Source organism: Puma concolor, chromosome B3, assembly GCF_028749965.1.
Source record: "Puma concolor isolate L17-30 chromosome B3, mPumCon1.1.hap2, whole genome shotgun sequence".
Lineage (NCBI taxonomy): Eukaryota > Metazoa > Chordata > Mammalia > Carnivora > Felidae > Puma > Puma concolor.
The window spans coordinates 130,461,413-130,481,068 of record NC_141672.1 but is presented as its reverse complement, the minus strand read 5'-3'; the positions used below and the strand labels follow the sequence as shown (position 1 = coordinate 130,481,068).

The window sequence follows — 19,656 nt, the reverse complement described above, 5'->3', positions numbered from 1 at the left end:
TTCATAATTTAAAAAAATCTAATAAAGACAATTTAAAAACAATCTAATGGAATATTTCTATTTATATACACTTTCCATATCTTTTTAGAAAAACAGTGGTTTTTTTTCAGATGACTTTTTCTTTTTCTGCATGTGTTTTTCTTCTTTTTAACATTCCAAAGATCATTGTCAAGTATTCAATAACCCAGAAGTATATTGAGGAAAAATGGCTAAGTCCCTCTTCAAGATCCAGGAAAGTTTAATGTGTCTTCTCCATTGATTCTTAAGATTGCTTTGCATGGTTTCAGATCACACATTTTATGGCCCCGCACTATCATGCAAAATGAAGAATCCTGTATATGTGTTTAGGTATTTGCCTTTTAAAACCTAAAATGGCATAATTCTGGATTTGCTGTTCTTCAAAAAATTTTTAATTTATTTTATTTTAGTGTGTGTGTGCAAGCACGTGAGTTGGGGAGGGGCAGAGAGAGAGGGAGAGATCCCTAAACAGGCTCCATGATGAGCGTGGAGTCCAACTCAGGGCTCTATCTCACAAACCTGGGATCATGATCTGAGCCAAAATCAGGAGTGGGATGTTCAGCTGAGCCACCCAGGCATCCCTTGTTCTTCAAATTTTTCTAAATTTTTTAAGTTTATTTATTTATTTTGAGAGAGACTGAGACAGCATACGCAAGGGAGGGGCAGAGAGAGGGGGAGAGACAGAACCCTAAGCAGGCTCCACACTGTCAGCACAGATCCCAATGTGGGGCTCGAACTCACAAAATCATGAGATCATGGCCTGAGCTGAAACCGAGAGTTGGACGCTTAACCAACTGAGCCATCCAGGTGCCCCTTCAATTTTTTAAATATAATCTTTTAAAAATGTCAAGTCCTTGGGGTGCCTGCGTAGTTCAGTCGGTTGAGCGTCCAACTTCGTCTCAGGTCATGATCTCATGTATGGTTCGCGAGTTCAAGCCCCATGATGGGCTCTGTGCTGACAGCTCAGAGCCTGGAGCCTGCAGATTCTGTGTCTCTGTCTCTGTCTCTGTCTCTCTGTCTCTCTCAAAAAGTAAATAAACATTAAACATAAAAATAAATAAATAAATAAAAATGTCAAATCCAACAGAACTATGGATTAAAAGTTTTTCATTGCAAAGCCTATCTTCCCATCTCACCCCCAATCTCATTTTTCTCACCAGAGTAATAGATTGGTGAGAATCGTTCTAGTTCTTGTTTTGCAATAGGTATATATATTTTGCACGTAGATAAATGGGTCATAATAAATGTATTGTTTTGAGGCTGTATTGTTTGTATTTAAGAATAGGTCTTTGGCAGCAGCAGTAGTAGCACTGCTAGGAATTTCCCCCAAGGGATACAGGAGTGCTGATGCGTAGGGGCACTTGTACCCCAATGTTTATAGCAGCACTTTCAACAATAGCCAAATTATGGAAAGAGCCTAAATGTCATCAACTGACGAATGGATGAAGAAATTGTGGTTTATATACACAATGGAATACTACGTGCCAACGAGAAAGAATGAAATCTGGCCTTTTGTAGCAACATGGATGGAACTGGAGAGTGTTATGCTAAGTGAAATAAGTCATACAGAGAAGGACAGATTCCATATGTTTTCACTCCTATGTGGATCCTGAGAAACTTAACAGAAGACCATGGGGGAGGGGAAGGAAAAAAAAATGGTTAGAGAGGGAGGGAGCCAAAACATAAGAGACTCCTAAAAACTGAGAACAAACTGAGGGTTTATGGGGGGGGAGGGTGGGGTAGGGGGTGATGGGTATTCAGGAGGGCACCTGTTGGGATGAGCACTGGGTGTTGTATGGAAACACATTTGACAATAAATTTCATATTTAAATAAATAAATAAATAAATAAACATTAAAAATAAAAAGAAAGAAAAAAAATAGGTCTTTGGTCTCTTCCTCCTTCTGTACATGCCTCATTCTTGTAAAGGGCTGCATGGCATTTCATAGTAGAAATACACCATTATTAATTTTTTACAGCGTCACCCCAACAGACATTGAAATTTCCCCAAATTTAGTTATTGCCAGCACTGCTGCAGTAAATGATCCTGAACATGTGGTGTTATGCATGGTGTAAGGATTTGTGTCAGCTATGTTTTTAACTGTGAAATTGTTGAGTCAGAGGGTGACCCACTGATGGACACCACTCAGTGCCCTGTATAAACATGGTCCCTGTTCCATACTTCTATCAATAGTGTGTGATGGGTCCCTTTCTCCCATACTCTAACCCAGATGGGATATTATCAATGTTTTTACATTTTTGACAATTTGATAGATTTTAAAATGTCATCTCATTGTTTGAATTTGCATTTCCATGCCCAATACTTCATGGTTTACCAGCCATTTATATTTCTTCTGTGAATTGCTTTTATAAACACCATTTGCCCATTTATTCTACTAGGCTATTCTTTTTTCTTTGATCAATTTTTAGAAATTTGTTACAATTTAAAACTTGAATGTCTTTTATACATATTACAAATATTTTCTCTCTAAGTTTACCTCATTATTAAACCTTGCAAATGATGTCATTAATATATAGAAGTTTTAAAAATTATAGATATTTAAATCTGTCAGTGTTTCTATTATGGCCAGTGGATTTGGTATTCTGCTTATGACATTACATATCAAATATGAAGATATACCCCTATATATTTTTTCTAATACTTTTATAATTTTATTTTTCTGCACTTGATTCTTTAATGCAGCTGGATTTTATTTTTGTATATAGTGATGTTTTAGGAATATAAGTATATTATTTTTTAATAGTAGTACCTTCATTTATTGAACATTCTAGTCTGTCTCTGCTGGTGATGGTCCTCTATTATGTGATAAATTCCCAAATAATCATGAATCTGTTCCAAGACCTGTCCTTTTCCATCCATCTATTTGTCTACTCTGGCTATCAATATCACAATATTTTAATTACTGTAACTTTATAGAATATTTTGATATCTAGCACATCAAGTTCTTGTCATTTTTATTTTTCCAACACTTTTGGCTATTCTATATTTTAAACAGAATCCATTTTGTACATTCCATAGAAATCCTTTAGGATTTTTGTTCATATTTTATTCAATTTGTGCATCATTTGGGACAGACTCTACCTCTTTATAAAACTGAACATTTCCAGTGAAGCTCATGGAGTTTTTCAGACTTCTTAAACGTTGTTCAGTAAATTGGTTTACATTTTTTATGTAGAATTTATACTCTTTTTCCTATAGTAGATTTAAAATATTTCATTTGGTGTTGTTTTGAATGGCATTTCCCCCCATTACAATTATAAATACTAATTGGGAAGTCTATGCCTTTGTGTGTGGCAGTGAGGTGCTGGGGGAATAAAGGAGTGACTAAAAAGTATTTCTTCATTTGCTTTCATGGAAGTACTTATACCCCATCTTCATCATCTTTTATTTATTTATTTATTTATTTTGTAATCTCTGTGTCATGGATACTACTGATAATTCTTCAAGGTCTTCTATTTAAAATTTTTTTTAATATTTATTTATTTTTGAAGGAGAGAGAGAGAGACAGAGAGAGAGAGAGAGAGACAGAGCATGAGCAGGGGAGGGGGAGAGAGAGAGGGAGACACAGAATCTGAAGTGGGCTCCAGGCTCTGAGCTGTCAGTACAGAGCCAGACACGGGGCTCGAACTCATGATCCCTGAGATTATGACCTGAGCCAAAGTGGGACACTTAACCAACTGAGCCACCCAGGCACCCCAAGTTCTTCTATTGTTTTATCATCATTTATTAATCCAGTCATTCTTAACTGGAGATGGTGTGGATACACCTTCTGAGGAGGCACATCAAATATACTCCAGTATTAGGAAATATTTCACACATACAAAGAATATGTATAATGTCTACATAGGGGATAAAAAATAATATAATGAACCCTCCTCTATCCACCACTCAGCTTAAAAAATTAAATATCACCAAGTCTTCGAATGCCTTTTGAAGGTCTTTCTGATCTCATTCTCTTTCTTCTCTTGAGGAAGTAAGAAATATCTTGAGCTATTTATCACTTTCTTGCTTTTCATCATTACTTTACTACACGTGTATGCATTGGGGCAGTTTTTAAATTCACACACACAGATATTTTAACATGGTTTTCCTTCCATCTCAAGCCCTCTCAATGAGAATCTTTGCCATAAAGAAACACTGTAACTCTGGGAAAATGTGGAGTACGCCAGAGACTGAGTTTGAAAATCATTAAAATCTTGTCATTAATCCCTTTGAATTTTATCTTGTATTACTGAAGCACTTAGGTTTCTTCTTAAGTTTTTTTATCCCATTTCATAGGTATGTTTACTTCTCCACTGGTCCCACACTTTCTTAATGATCGTAGCTTTAAGATAGGCTGTTTAAAAAATTGCCATGGAAAATTATCTTTATTAATTTTTTTAAATCTCTTATTAAAACAGGAAATATGTATCAATACAGAAAAGTACCAAAAACATTAGTGAATAATAATCTATTAAATCTTTACAAGGTGAAAATTCCTGTCATCAGATTGAGAAATAGAACATTTCTACCACTCTTAGAAAGTTCCCCATATGTCCCCTCTTGATTACAAATACTGAATAACATGTCCAAATAAAATAGGCTTTGTTTTAATATCTGGAAATGCATTATGCTTTTTTGTTTTAAAATTTTCTTCACTACTATTAGCTTTTCATTCCTCAAGAAGAATTTTATATTAATGCTCTTAGGTCACTCAAAAGGTCATCTTGAGCACAGATTGAAAATACATTACACTTGTAAATTAATTTGGGAAGAAATTTCATCTTTACAATATTCAACCTTTCCAATCAAGAGCTCAGTATCTTTCTACATTTGTTAAAATTTTATTTTATTTTCATTATTAGAGTTCAAAGCTTTTGTGCTCACTTCAGCAGCACATATACTAGAGTTCATATACTAGCTTTCTCAACAAATCCTGCTTTTTTATGGTAAGTTCATTCTTATGTGTATGTTAATATTTTTTTAGTAACTAAAAATATTGCTTCTCTGAGAGTCTGTAAAAAAGAATCTTTGTATATTAAAATTAAAATCTTCTGCACAGTGAAGGAAACAATCAACAAAACTAAAAGGCAATCTAAATGGGAGAAAATATTTGCAAATGACATATCCAATAAAGGATTAAAATCCAAAGTATATAAAGAACTTAGACAAATCAACACCCAAAACCAAGTAATCCAATTAAAAAATGGGCAGAAAACATGAATAGACATTTCTCCAAAGACATCTAGATGGCCAACAGCCACATGAAAAGATGCTCAACATCACTCATCATCAGGGGAATGCAAATCAAAACTGCAATGAGATGTCACCTCACACCTATCAGAATGGCTAAAATCAAAAACACACTAATTGCTTCTTTAGTTTTGGTGAGGGTGTGGAGAAAAAGGAACCCTCTTTCACTGTTGGTGGGAATCCAAACTGGTGCAGCCACTGTGGTAAGCAGTATGGAAGTTTCTCAAAAAGTTAAAAACTGAGCTACCTTACACTCCAGTAATCCAGCTATTGGGTATTTACCCCCCAAAATACAAAAACACTAATTCAAAGGGATATATGCACCCCTATGTTTATAGCAGCATTATTTATAATAGCCAAATTATGGAAGCAACCCAAGTGTCCACTGATAGATGAATGGATGAATGAAGAAGATTAAGGAGATGTGATGTGGAATATATATATTCAGCCATAAAAAAGAATGAAATCTTGCCATTTGCAAAGACATGGATGAATCTAGAGAGTATAAATGCTAAGTGAAATAAGTCAGTAAGAGAAAGAAAAATACCATATGATTTCACTCATATGTGGAATTTAAGAAACAAACAGAAAACGATAAAAAAAAGAGAGGGAGAGAAAGAAACCAAGAAATAAACTCTTAACTGTACAGAACAAACTAGAAGGGAGTGGGGGTTGGTTTAAATAGGTGATGGGGATTAAGGAGTGCACTTGCTGTGATGAGCATTGGGTGAAGTATGGAAGTGATGAATTGCTATATGATATATCTGAAACTAATATTATACTGTATGTTAACTATACTGGAATTTATAATAAAATAACATTTTGTAAAAGGAATCTTTGTTAGGATACATTTGTTTAGGATTTTGGTCTCATACTCACCCTAAATGCTACATGTTTCTTCTTTTTTCTTGCTTTTTTTTTAAAGGTATAATTGACATATAATATTATATTAGTTTCAAGGGTACAACATGATTCTATATTTGTATAGATTGCAAAATGATCACCACAATGAGTTAACATCCATCAACATATGATTCAATATTTGTATATATTGTGAAATGATCACCACAATAAGTCTAACTAACATCTATCACTATACATAGGTAATTTTTGACAGTGTGGTAAAGCAGTCTTCCAGAAAGAAAAGCTACTGATTTCTCTGTGATTATTTTTCTTAGCTGGTTAGAAGGTGTCTTTTTGAAAATGTTCAAACAGAACTACCTAGTTTGTGAAATAGATCAAGATCAAATGAGAGTAAGCAAAGGCTCTTTCAAGCTGTAAAATAATATGTGAATATTACTTATTCTTGCTATTGTTTAAATTGGTCTTAAAGTCTTTAGCCAATATTCATCAGAGAAGGCTATGTCATGCTGTAGCAATATATGAACCCTGTAACAAACAAAAGTTTGTTTCTTGCTCATATAAGGTCCACTGAGAGCTGGTTCTTGCCACCTGGTGACTCAGCAATCCAAACTGTCCATTTGTCTCAGGTCACTGAAGTAGGGGAAGAGAGGGATGGAGAACACACACTGTCTCTTATTTCTTATCCTGGAAGGAAAGCACATCACTTGTGCTCACAATCCATTGGCCAGAGTTAGTCATACCTAATAGCAAGGGAGGCTGGGAAATGTTGGGAAGCTCAAGGATGGTAGGTAGGTGAGTATCAACTCTTCCCATGACACCAGCAAAGTCACCGTAAATAAACTCATGTGTGTGGTCTCGTGCCCTCACTGAGGAGTTTCAGCCACAAAGGACTGGCCTTGCAGCTGCTGACAGTGTGTGGGAAAGTGTGCTGAGCCCAAACAAGCACTGGGGCCCATGGTCTATTTCCTGGATTTCTCATTCACACCCTTTGTTCTTTCTGACTTTAGCTTCTGTGTGTAAATATGCCTAGGTCACTCAATCCCTTGGCTTAGTCATCATCTCTAATTCCTCATGGGGCAATGGGTGGTTTCTAAGGCAGTGTCTTCAGTGCCTTGGGACCAGGGCAGGTCAGGCTCAGGCAGCCACCTGGAAGTCCCTGTGAGAGCAAAGGATACCAGTTTCAGGGCTTCACTCTTGTGTCTACAAGCAACAGAAACACATTCAAATTCAGACTTTTCTCTTCTCTCACTTCCCACATCCAATGTCAGGAAGCCCTGTTGATCCTCATGTGGTATAGATCCAGAACTGCTGCTGATTTGAGCATCAGTAGTTCACACCTGAATATGGCAACCATAATTCATATGGCCCATCCAGTCTCTTCTTTTTCTCCCATCTGGTCTCAAAAAGTGGCCAGGACGAATGTTTTAAAGCCTAAGTCAGCTGGTGACATTCTTCTGTTCATGCCCCCCAGGGATTGCCCGAGTCCCCCAGCCCCTTACTTCTCCTGCCTCTTTCTCCATAGCTCTGCCCTTTGCTCACGTGGCTCCAGCTCTCTGGTCTCTTTGCTGTTGGTCAAACATCCCAGAAGTGGTCCCATGTGGGGTTTTGCACTTGCTGTGCCTTCTGCCAGAAGCAGCCTTCCCTCAGGTAGTATCACCTTCATCTCCTTAACCCAACAAGGATGCACCTGACCATCTTATTTAATATTACAACTTACTTCCCCACTCTCTAGGCCCCCAATCCCCTCCTTCTATTCTACTCTCAGCCTTCTAGCACCTGTAACTCTCTACATACTATATAATTGACCTACTTGTTATGCTTATTGCTTATTATCTGTTTCCTCCTTCTAGAATGCACACTCCATGAAAACAGGGTCTTTGTTAATGTTGTTCTCTGATATAGGCCAAGCACATAGAATTATGCCTGGTACCTAGTTGATGCCTGATAAATACCTTTTTTTTTTTTTTTTTAATTTTAGAGACACAGCACGAGTGGGAGAGAGGGGGCAGAGGGAGAGAGAGAGTGAGAGAGAGAGGGAGAGAGAGGGAATCTTAAGCAGTCTCCATGTTCATCTTGGAGCCCAATGTCAGGCTCAATCCCATAACCCTCAGGTCAAAAACCATGACCTGAGCTGAAAGCAAGAGTCAGACGCTCAACTGACTGAGCCACCCAGGTGCCCCTGATAAATACTTTTTTGAATAAATGAATGAACAAATACAGCTCAAGTGAAATATTTTCTTAAAATAAGACTACAAAGGGCTCATGGGAATCCAAGAAGGGGTCCCCTCAACTAGTGGAGATCAATTACAGAACTTGTCCAGGAGATCAATTACAGACCAGGGTAGCTGCCCTGAGTATCTATGTCAGGGCTGGCAGGGTCTGCATCATAGATTCTTGGCACACTGGCTCCTCTGTGCTCCTTCTGCCCTTTCTGCCCAGTCTTTCTGGCCAGTCCCTCTACCTGCAGGTGCCTGGACCCAGGGACTGATGGATGAGGTTGCAGTGACCTTGGGCTGCAGCCATAGAGGTGGGACAACATGTGGCACCCAGAGGGGCCTAGATTCTGAAATAAGGGCTTCTTATGGCATTGGCCTCTTCTATGCCAATTCACAGGCAAAGGCAAGACTCTACCTTAGTAGTCTTTCCCTCAAGTCCTTCCAGAACTTTCCATTTGCTTTAATACCAATAATTACTGTCTTGCTTTGCTCCTGCTTGCTTATCTGTCCCCCCAAACAGTGTGAACCTTGTAGTGTGGAGACGTCTTTTGTCGTCCGTGTATCCACAAGGTTAGCACAGTAACTGCAGGTAGCAGGCACTCAATAAATATTTGCACATCAATGAATGAATGAATGACAGTGTGGGGTGAGACAGAGCTCACAGGTGGGTGCAGGGCCAAATCCAAATGGAGTTGAGTTAAACACAAACAAGGGTGCTAAATTCTAGGCAGGCCCTGGCCCTTGGCTACCTGCATTTCTGCTGGCTAGCATGTCAGAGGCCCAGGGCCATTGCTGTTCCCTATCACTGGGGCCATCCCCATCAGAGAGGCATGCAGTGTGCTAGTAACACCTCCTACCTTTTGTATTCTCAGGAAATGTTGGTGCCTTCATCTCTATGCATTAACACCCACCCTCCTAAAACTTGGCAAGAGACCTAAGGAAACTCAAGACAGGTTTTAAACTCTATCAATTCTGAAGAAGGGAAGGGTTTTTTCCTCTGAGGACTATTTGTGAATAGATGGCTCATGAATGTGTTAGAGAGAGAGGACTCTGCACTTCTGGAAAATCATAAGAAGAATGGATTGCTATAGGTTTGGCAGTATCCACCGATAGGCTATCAGGTTCAGAAGCTGTGTCTGGGGTTTTACGTTCTGCAATTTTCTCCACAGCCCTATGAGCCAGGCTGAGGGTGGGATCTGCCTTCTTCAGATGGAGCTAGGGGCCAACCTCAGGGGTTCTGAGGGACTTGCCATAGTGGAAGGGGATAGCCACAACAAGGCCTCCACTCCAGCTCTCCTATAATTCCATGTGACGGGGGCTGAGCTGGAGCTGGGGACACATAGCCCTGAATAAGACAAGATCCCCCAGCCTGGAACCCACAGGACCAGTGGTTCTCAGTGAAGGGCCCAAAGACCACCTGCAACAAGACCACCTGGTGTGTTTGTTAAAATGTACATTCTTGGGCCCCCAAATCAGAATCTTGGGCATGGAACCAGGCAAGCCACCTTTTTATGATGTTGCCATAATTTTGTGCACACTGGAATTTGGGCACCTTTGGGATGCGTATGGGAGAGAGTGACTAATGGGCAGACAATCACAATGTGGAGTGACAAATGCAACAGTGGAGGTGTGTCCAAACTATTCTGGAAGGAAAGATTGGGTGGTCATGGTCAACTCCCATGACATGATGTTGGCATTGGGTTTCACAGTGTGAATAGGCATGTTGCCAGCTGGAGAACTGGGGAAAGAGAGCTCCCTAGCAATGGAACGGCATGAGGAAGGGCATGGTAGGAACAGCACAGTGTGGTCTGGGAGTAGGCAGTAGGTCAGTGTGGCTGAGGCAGAGGGCGAGGGGCATGGGGAAAGCTGGCAGGGGAAGACGACCAGACAGGCGGAGGCCAGAAAGTGTCCATCCAAACAGTGAATGATCAGACACAGGGTCCCAGGCTTCCCTGGGGATCTGGAGGCAGACAGCAGATGGATAGGATGGAGAGATACCACTGGGGTAGACATGGGCATGAAGACAGCCCTCAAGATGGAGGTAAGACAAGTGCAGGCCTGACTGGAGGTTGTGTGGATGGAGAGGTGAAGATGGCTTGAGTAAATGGGGAGACAGATGCCAGAAGCTTCCAGCAGACAGGCTGGGAGAGGGGTCAGGGATTCCAGCTGAGGTGACTGGACAATCTGGAACCCTGGCAGGGGACACCCAGAGGTAGTTTGAGAAAGAGAGGTCAGAAGAAGATAATTCCACTTTGAAAATGGAAATACCAGTCTGGAGCATGTTTATCAAGCACCTACTATGTGCCTGGAATGTCACTAATCAGCTGTAGGCACTAGTTTAAATCTGAGGAGCCTGGATGTGTGTGGGAGGCAAACGGGGAAGAAATCACAACTGTGACAAGCTAACCTCAAGGGCTGGCCTCAGCAGAAATAATCTGCCACCTTCACTGTAGACAAAATGCCTCTGTGAAGGGCCTACTTTGCCTGCCAGCTGCTGGGGATCATGCAGTCTGTGGGGTCTAGACAAGCCAGTGTGGTTGTTGTAGGTGTACTCTTGGGCACTCCTCGGAGTCAGGAGGAGTGAAAACCCCAGACCCTGAACCCTGAACCACATAGCCACGGGAACTGAACCAAGTCACAGAAATAGTTGCTCACTCCCATTTGTCTTGCAAGTTCTGGAAAGGCTGTGGCTCATCTCAGTTCTTAGTAATGGGGCGAAAGGCAAGGCAGGCTGGGTGCCTTTCTCTGCAGCAGGTAAGGTGAGCTGTGGGAGCTGCCATGACCTTCCCCTTGAGTGAGTGGGGGGCCAGCTCAACCAGGAGCCCTCTGGTGAGCAGGGTGCCTTCAGTGGAGCTGGCTTGTGGAACAATGGACAAGGGGTCTCAGGAGAGCCCTGGAGAGGCCTGTTCTCAACCCCCTCAACAGAGATGTAGTGGGGCTCCCTGTCTGCTCTGCAGATAAGTGAAATTCTCTGGACCAGGCTGAGTCTGAGGGCTTCATCACATGTAAACTTAGCCTGTCCACCTACCACTGAACACAGAGGGACCCCTTCCCAATCCCCGTCAGCCTGTCCAGGACTCATTTTCAGACCCTATGGACAGACTCCTTTATGAGTTGAATTGTGTTCCTCCAAAACGGAAGTTGATGTTCTGACCCCCAGTACCTTAGAATGTGATTTCATTTGGAGATAGGATTGTTGCAGTTTTAAGTGCTTAAGATCATACTGAAGTGGAGTGGGACCTTAATCCTATATGACTGGTATCTTTTTAGAGGGGGAAATTTGGACACACACACACACACACACACACACGGAGTCCTGAAGATGAGGGCAGAGATGGTGGTAATGCTTCTATAAACCAAAGAATGCCTGAGACCACCAGCAGCCAGGATAGACGCTGAGAGCAGATGCTCCCTCATGGTCCTCAGAAGGAAGCAGCCTTGCCAGCACCTTGATTTCAGACTTTCAGCCTCCAGAGCCCTGAGACAAGACATTTCTATAGCTCAAGCCCCACCTCCTAAAGTCTGTGGTACTTTGTTACTGCTGCCCTAGGAAACTACTTTTTTTAAAATGTTTATTATTTATTTTTGAGAGACAGAGAAAGAGAGTGCTGGCAGAGGAGGGGCAGACAGAGAGGGGGAGACACAGAAGTGGAAGCAGGCTTCAGGCTCTGAGCTGTTAGTACAGAGCCTGACACAGGGCTCGAACTCATGAGTGGTGAGATCATGACCTGAGCCAAAGTCGGATGTTTAACCAACTGAGCCACCCAGGGGCCCTGGAAACTACTTAATACAGTCTCCATTCTGTGCAACATGAGTGAGTGAAAGGTCTAAGAACACGGAACCTTCAGAAAGCAAGAATAGGGATCTTTGTTCCTCTGCTGAGAGGGGTGAGGCTGCTGCCTCACATGGTAGGAAAAGCTGCTGACCTTCACTGAGCTCGTTCTCCGGGCCAGCCCCCACACACAGTTATCCTTCCTTTACCAATGAGGAAACTGAGTCACAAGTCCCAAAGCTAGTGAGAGGTGGAGTCCTGTTTGACTCCAAAACCTTTGTTTTTAACAGTTAGAGAAGCTGCCTCTGAATAAGCAAGGCTCATCAGGCATTGAAGGCAAGAAGTATGAGAAGCCTGGCTAGAGGCTTATCAATTTTGTTTATTTTTTCAAAAAAACTGGCTCTTGGTTTCATTGATCTGCTCTATAGTTGTTTTTTTTTTTTAAGATTCTATATTGTTTTTTCTGCTCTGCTCTTTATTATTTCTCTTCTTCTGCTGGGTTTGGGGTGTCTTTGTTGTTCTGCTTCTATTTCCTTTAGGTGTGCTGTTAGATTTTGTATTTGGCATTTTTCTTGTTTCTTGAGATAGGCCTGGACTGCAATGTATTTTCCTCTCAGGACTGCCTTTGCTGCATCCCAAAGCGTTTGGATTGTTGTATTTTCATTTTCATTTGTTTCCATATATTTTTAAATTTCTTCTCTAATTGCTTGGTTGACCCATTCATTCTTTAGTAGGGTGTTCTTTAACCTCCATGCTTTTGGAGTCTTTCCAGACTTTTTCCTGTGGTTGATTTCAAGCTTCATAGCATTGTGGTCTGAAAGTATGCATGGTATGATTTCAATTCTTGTATACTTATGAAGGACTGTTTTGTGACCCAGTATGTGATCTGTCTTGGAGAATGTTCCACGTGCACTCGAGAAGAAAGTATATTCTGTTGCTTTGGGATGCAGAGTTCTAAATATATCTGTCAAGTCCATCTGATCCAATGTATCATTCAGGGCCCTTGTTTCTTTATTGATCCTGTGTCTAGATGATCTATCCATTGTTATAAGTGGAGTATTAAAGTCCCCTGCAATTACCACATTCTTATCAATAAGGTTGCTTATGTTTGTGATTGTTTTATATATTTGGGGGCTCCGGTATTCGGCGCATAGACATTTATAATTGTTAGCTCTTCCTGATGGATAGACCCTGTAATTATTATATAATGCCCTTCTTCATCTCTTACTACAGCCTTCAATTTAAAGTCTAGTTTGTCTGATATAAGTATGGCTACTCCAGCTTTCTTTTGACTTCCAGTAGCATGATAGATAGTTCTCCATCCCCTCACTTTCAATCTGAAGGTGTTGTCAGGTCTAAAATGAGTCTCTTGGAGACAGCAAATAGATGGATCTTGTTTTTTTTTTATCCATTCTGATACCCTATGTCTTTTGGTTGGAGCATTTAGTCCATTTACATTCAGTGTTATTATAGAAAGATATGGGTTTAGAGTCATTGTGATGTCTGTAGGTTTCATGCTTGTAGTGATGTCTCTGGTACTTTGTCTCACAGGATTCCCCTCAGGATTGCTTGTAGGGCTGGTTTAGTGGTGATGAATTCCTTCAGTTTTTGTTTGGGAAGACCTTTATCTCTCCTTCTATTCTAAATGAGAGACTTGGATAAAGGATTCTCGGCTGCATATTTTTTCTGTTCATCACATTGAAGATTTTCTGCCATTCCTCTCTGGCCTGCCAAGTTTCAGTAGATAGATCCATCACTATTCTTTTCAGTCTCCCTTTATATGTTAGAGCATGTTTATCCCTAGCTGCTTTCAGAATTTTCTCTTTATCCTTGTATTTTGCCAGTTTCACTATGATATGTCGTGCAGAAGATCGATTCAAGTTACGTCTGAAAGGAGTTCTCTGTGCCTCTTGGATTTCAATGACTTTTTCCTTCCCCAGATCAGGGAAGTTCTCAGCTATGATTTCTTCAAGTATACCTTCAGTACTTTTCCCTCTCTCTTCCTCCTCCGGAATCCCAATTATGCATATATTATTGTGTTTAATTGTGTCACTTAGTGCTCTAATTCTCCCCTCAGACTCCTGGATTTTTTTTATCTCTCTTCTTCTCAGCTTTCTCTTTTTCCATAATTTTATCTTCTAATTCACCTATTCTTTCCTCTGCCTCTTCAATCTGAGCTGTGGTCACCTCCGTTTTATTTTGCAGCTCATTTATAGCATTTTTGAATTCCTCATGACTATTTCTTAGTCCCTTGATCTCTGTAGTAATAGATTCTCTGCTGTCCTCTATACTTTTTTCAAGCCCAGAGATTAATTTTATGACTACTATTTTAAATTCATTTTCTGTTACATTGCTTAAATCGTTTTTGACCAGTTAATTAGCTGTCGCTACTTCGTGGAGTTTCTTTTGAGGAGAATTCTTCCATTTCGTCATTTTGGATAGTCCCTGGAGTGGCGTGGAACTGCAGGGCTCTTCCCCTGTGCTGTCTGGAGTAACTTGCGTTGGTGGGCGGGGCCGCAGTCAGACCTGATGTCTACCCCCAGCCCACCACTGGGGCCACAGTCAGACTGGTGTGTACCTTATCTTCCCCTCTGCCAGGGGCAGGGCTCACTGTGGAGTGGTGTGGCCCCTGTCTGGGCTACTTGCACACTGCCAGGCTTGTGGTAATCTGGGATCTGGTGTATTAGTCCAGGTGGATCCGCAAGGTGCACAGGGGCAGGAGGGGCAGACTCAGCTCACTTTGCATTTGGTGGTCCGCTTTGGGAGGGGCCCTGCAGCACCAGGAGGGAGGCAGACCCGTTGGAGGGATGGATCCACAGAAGCACAGCATTGGGTGTTTGCCTGGTGCAAGCAAGTTCCCTGATGGGAACCAGTTCCCTTTGGGATTTTGGCTGGGGGATGGGCAAGGGAGATGGCGCTGGCAAGCGCCTTTGCTCCCCGCCAAGCTGAGCTCTGTCCTCCGGGGCTCAACAACTCTCCCTCCCGTTGTCCTCTAGCCCTCCCGCCCTCAGAGCAGAGCTGTTGACTTATAACATTCCAGACATTAAGTCCCGCTGGCTATCAGAACATACTCCAAAGGACAATTCAGAACTGAACTCCAAAGGACTTACAGAGTTAGATGGAACAATTTGGGTAAGTGATGCAAGAAGGGGGAGGGTGGGAAGAACGACCCACAAAAGCTGGCGAGCCTGACCTGTGGGAAGTCAGAGATGCAGCTGGAAACACCTTGATGAGGTGGAGGGTCTACACTAGGGATGTTCGCTTTATCTCAAGAGTAATGGAGGAAATTTATCAGAGGGTTTATACTCATCACGACTGGTTTATATTTAGAAAGACCTTTCTGCTTGTGCAGAGCATGGGTAGAAGTATGGATAGGTAAGGGGAGGCCTGTTTGGAGGCTCTGGCTCTAGTAAGAATCCGAGCAAGAGAGGGTGGAGTCCAGGTTGGGTGGCAGCATTGGGGACCAAGAGAAAAGGGGGTAACTAAAAAAGATGGTTAGTGTCACTAATCACCAGAAAGATGCAAAGCCAAAGCACCATGAGATAGCGCCTCACACCTGTCAGGATGACTATTATCAAGGAAAGAACGAAAAAGAAAGAAAGAAAGAAGGATAAAGAAAGAAAGAAAGAAAGAAAGAAAGAGAGGGAGGAGGGAGGAAGGGAGGAGGGAGGGAGGAAGAAAGAGACGGAGGGAGGAATGAAGGAAGAAGGAAGGAAAGAGAAAACAAGTAATGGCCAGGATGTGAAGAAATTGGAAATATTGTGCACTGTTGGTGGGAATGCAAAATGATGCAGCTACTGTAGAAAACAGTATGGCAACTTCCTGCAAAGCTAAAAATAGAAACACCATATGATCCAACAATCCCACTTCTGGTTTCATACCCAAAAGGACTGATATCAGGATCTTGAAGAGATAGTAGAACCCCGGAGTTTATTACAACATTATTCACAGTACTGGAAACAAACTCAATGTCCATCAGTGGATGAATGGATAAAGAAGTTATCGTCTATGCATACAATGGATTATTATTCAGCCTTAAAAAAGAAGGAAATCCTGCAATATGTGACAACATGGATGAACCTTGAGGACATTATGTAAAGTAACATAAGCCAGTCACAGAAGGGCAAATACTGTATGAATCCACTCAGACAAGGTCATTGAAATTGTGAAACTCATAGAAGCAGAGAGTAAAAGGGTGGTTGCCAGAGGCTGGAGGGAGGGGGAAATGGGGAATGGGGAATCAAAAAGCATAAAGTCTTAATTATGCAAGATAAAGAAGTTCTGGGGGTCTTCTGTACAACACTGTGACTGTAGTTAACAATACCGTAGTGTGCACTTAAAAAAATGTTAAGGGGGTAAATCTCATGTGAAATATTATCACAGTATAATTTTTTTTAATGTTAATAATTTTAAAAAGAGACATATTTACGGGGGCTAACTGTTGGCAAAGCTGGGGAGGTGAGGGAGTGGGTGGATGGCCGTGAATAGTGGTGCCATCTAGGACTGTGGGAAAATACTTGAGCCTGCAGATCAAAAGTTTATATTTTGGCTGTCCAGAATTTGAGGCCTCAGTGAGATATCAGAGTGTATTTGTCAAGTGGGCAGTTGGTGGAATCAGACCGGGATCTTGGAGAAGAGGACTGAGGGAGGCAGACTATGAGGGAATTATCAGAGGATGCAGTGGGGCCAAAGCCACGGGAGGAGCTGCAAAGAGAACTCACTGAGGAAGAGCCCAGGGCAGGAGAGGAGAACCAGGCCAAACTTGAAAGGGGAGGAGTGGCAGAACTGACTGGAAGGGTGAAGGCATAGGACAGAGTGGCCAGTGGGAAGAGAACCAGGTGGGGTTGTGGGTGAGAGGCTTTGGGAAAGACAGAGGGGCAGCTGTGTAGACTTCTGACCAGAAGTTGAGTCCATTGAAAACTGCAACACACCAGGGCAAGTTTAGTGATTTGGGTCATTGGCAAATGAGTAGGAGTTCTGTAGGTGGGGGTGCCGAGGCAGATTCCAGGGTGTGGTGGTCTGAGGAGCAAGAGAGGGGAGAGGGAAGTACATTCAGAGTGTGGGCAAATAGCACAAGGCACTATTTGGTCTGCTTCAACTTTTCCTGCCTAGATCAGTAAGCACTGGACAGTTTTCCACAAACACTGGGCACCACCATTTCTTGGGCACTGTGTTGGCTGAGGAGATCCCCAATACTCCCTACACATAGGGAGATCCTAGAACAGTGGGTAAATCAGAAATTAAGATAATTATAATATTAGAAAGTGAGTAAGGTAGGAGTATGTGGGGGGTGGTGATTATGTTGACCTTGGAGGTTGTCAAGGAGAGAAAGGACCTTTGTGCAGAGTGAACAGCAGGAAGGGATTTGTGAGGAGGGGAAGCCAGAGCCAAAACAGGTGTCTTGGTCTTGCTTCTTCCACCCTGAGAAACTTCAGCAAGTTCTGCCATCTTCCAGTAATTTGCCAAAATGACCAACACAAAAGGAAAGTGGAGAGGCATTTGCTATATGTTCTGTAGGCCTTTTAGAAAACATGGAGTTGTTCCTTTGGCCACATACATGCAAATCTCTAAGAAAGGTGATATTGGAGACATCAAGGGAATGGTCACTGTTCAAAAATGAAATACCCCACAAATGTTACCATGGGAGGACTGGCACAGTCTACAATGTCACCCGGCATGCTGTTGGCATTGTTGTAAACAAACAAGTTACAGGCAAGATTCTTGCCGAGAGAATTAATGTACAGATTGATCATATTAAGCACTCACAGAGCTGAGGTAGCTTCCTGAAGCATGTGAAGGAAAATGATCAGAAAGTGAAGGAAGCCAAAGAGAAAGATACTTGGGTTCAGTTGAAGCACCAGCCTGCTCCATCCAGAGAAGCTCACTTTGTGAGAACCAATGGAAAGGAGCCTGGGCTTCTGGAACCCATTCTCTATTCATTCATGGCATGATAAGTATAAAAAAAACCCAAACAAACAAACCTCTAGACTGTAAAAAAAAAAAAAAAGAAAAGAAATTCAGAAAACTACACCTTACATCTGTTTTCTTCCCAGTGAAATGTCTCCATGCTATTCATATTAAAGTTCTGACAAATCTCACAAAAAAGAAAGGTCTTAGATTTCTAATCCAGCATTTCCCATATTTTATCAAAACCTTCTTTTTAAGGGTACATTTGGGGAAGTTTAGGAGCAGGTGGTAGGGAGCCATTGCAGGGCTTTGAGCACACTAGAAAGGTTCCCCTAAGAGTTATGTGTAGGCAGATGGGAGGAAGAGATGAAGAATAGAGAGCTGGTTATGGCAAAATTAATGTGCCCTAGTCCTAGCTCAGGCAGCATTTGGGTAGATGCATGGAAGGGGACAGATTCCAAGAAATTTGGAAGAAAGAACCACCAAAACTGGATGACCCATTAGGGGTATGTGTGAGTGTGTGAATGTGTGTGTGTGTGTGTGTGTGTGTGTGTGTGTGCATGCACGTGTGTGTGGAGGTGGGGGCGTTGGTACAGGTAAGTCTGGAGGTGGTGTAGGTTGTTATGATAGTAGTGGTGGAGGATGTGGAGGTGGTAGTGACAGAGGTGATGGTGATGGTGGCAGAGGTGAAAGCACAGACAGAGGTGAATATGGAGGTAGTGGTCAGGGTGGAAGTTTTAGTGATGGTCGTGGCGGAGGTGGAGGTGATGATGGTGGGGAGTAGCAGAAATTCCTGACCCTGTGTCTAGATGAATTTTATCAAGAGAGAGAATGTAGGTGGAGGGTAGATTTGGGGCTGGGATAAAAGGTGGGAAAATAAAGTCAGTTCATCTTGGACATAGTTTGAGACATCTGCAGAGCAGACACAGGGTGTCCCAAAGAACTGCTGCTTTACCTGCTGGAACTCAGGAGAGGACTCTGGGATACAAGTTTGGGTATGGGTCAATAGCCACAGAAGTGGATGGAACCATAGGAAAGGCAAGGAGAAAGGAAGACAAGGGGACTGGTTGGTGACTGGCTTGGGTCAGGGTCTCCTAGATAAGCTCCAGTGGAATGGGCCAGTGATGTCTCTCAAGTGCTACGTGTACCAGAAAATTCCTGGGCATAAGACTCAGGGTCCAGTGCAGGCCCTGCTCTTATAGGAAAAAGTGCCAAGCCCAGCTCCATCTGGACAAGGATGGGCCTGCCTTGCCCTGCCCTGTTTTGCTATGGACCTAATGGACTATGTTTATGTTTTTGGTCCAGTTACTCATAGGCAGCCAATTGGCGGGGGAGGATTTGTGTGCCATTTGGAAGTGACAGCCCTACATCTCCATTCCTTGGCTGGACTCCGGCTGGCAGATTAAGGGAGACTGGCTTGGCACAGGAGCGAACAGTGGCTCTGCAGATGGGTGTCTTGCTTGCACGCCAACTGGGTGTGTGCTCAGATCACACAGATTCCTTTCCTCCAAGCCCTTTGGGCTGTACTGATCTCAGTATGGAGTCAGTGGCCTCTGCCATCTTGGATTATTGGACAAATGCGTTGGCAAATCTAGTGGAGTTGGAGGCCAGAGGCCCCAGCAGGGT

General features: G+C 42.4%; 1 pseudogene; it reads left to right on the top strand.

Annotated features, from left to right (window-relative positions):
- Positions 1–17,587: 17,587 nt before the first annotated feature.
- LOC112856347 (large ribosomal subunit protein eL21 pseudogene) lies at positions 17,588–18,074 on the top strand (annotated as a pseudogene).
- The last annotated feature ends 1,582 nt before the right edge of the window (positions 18,075–19,656 follow it).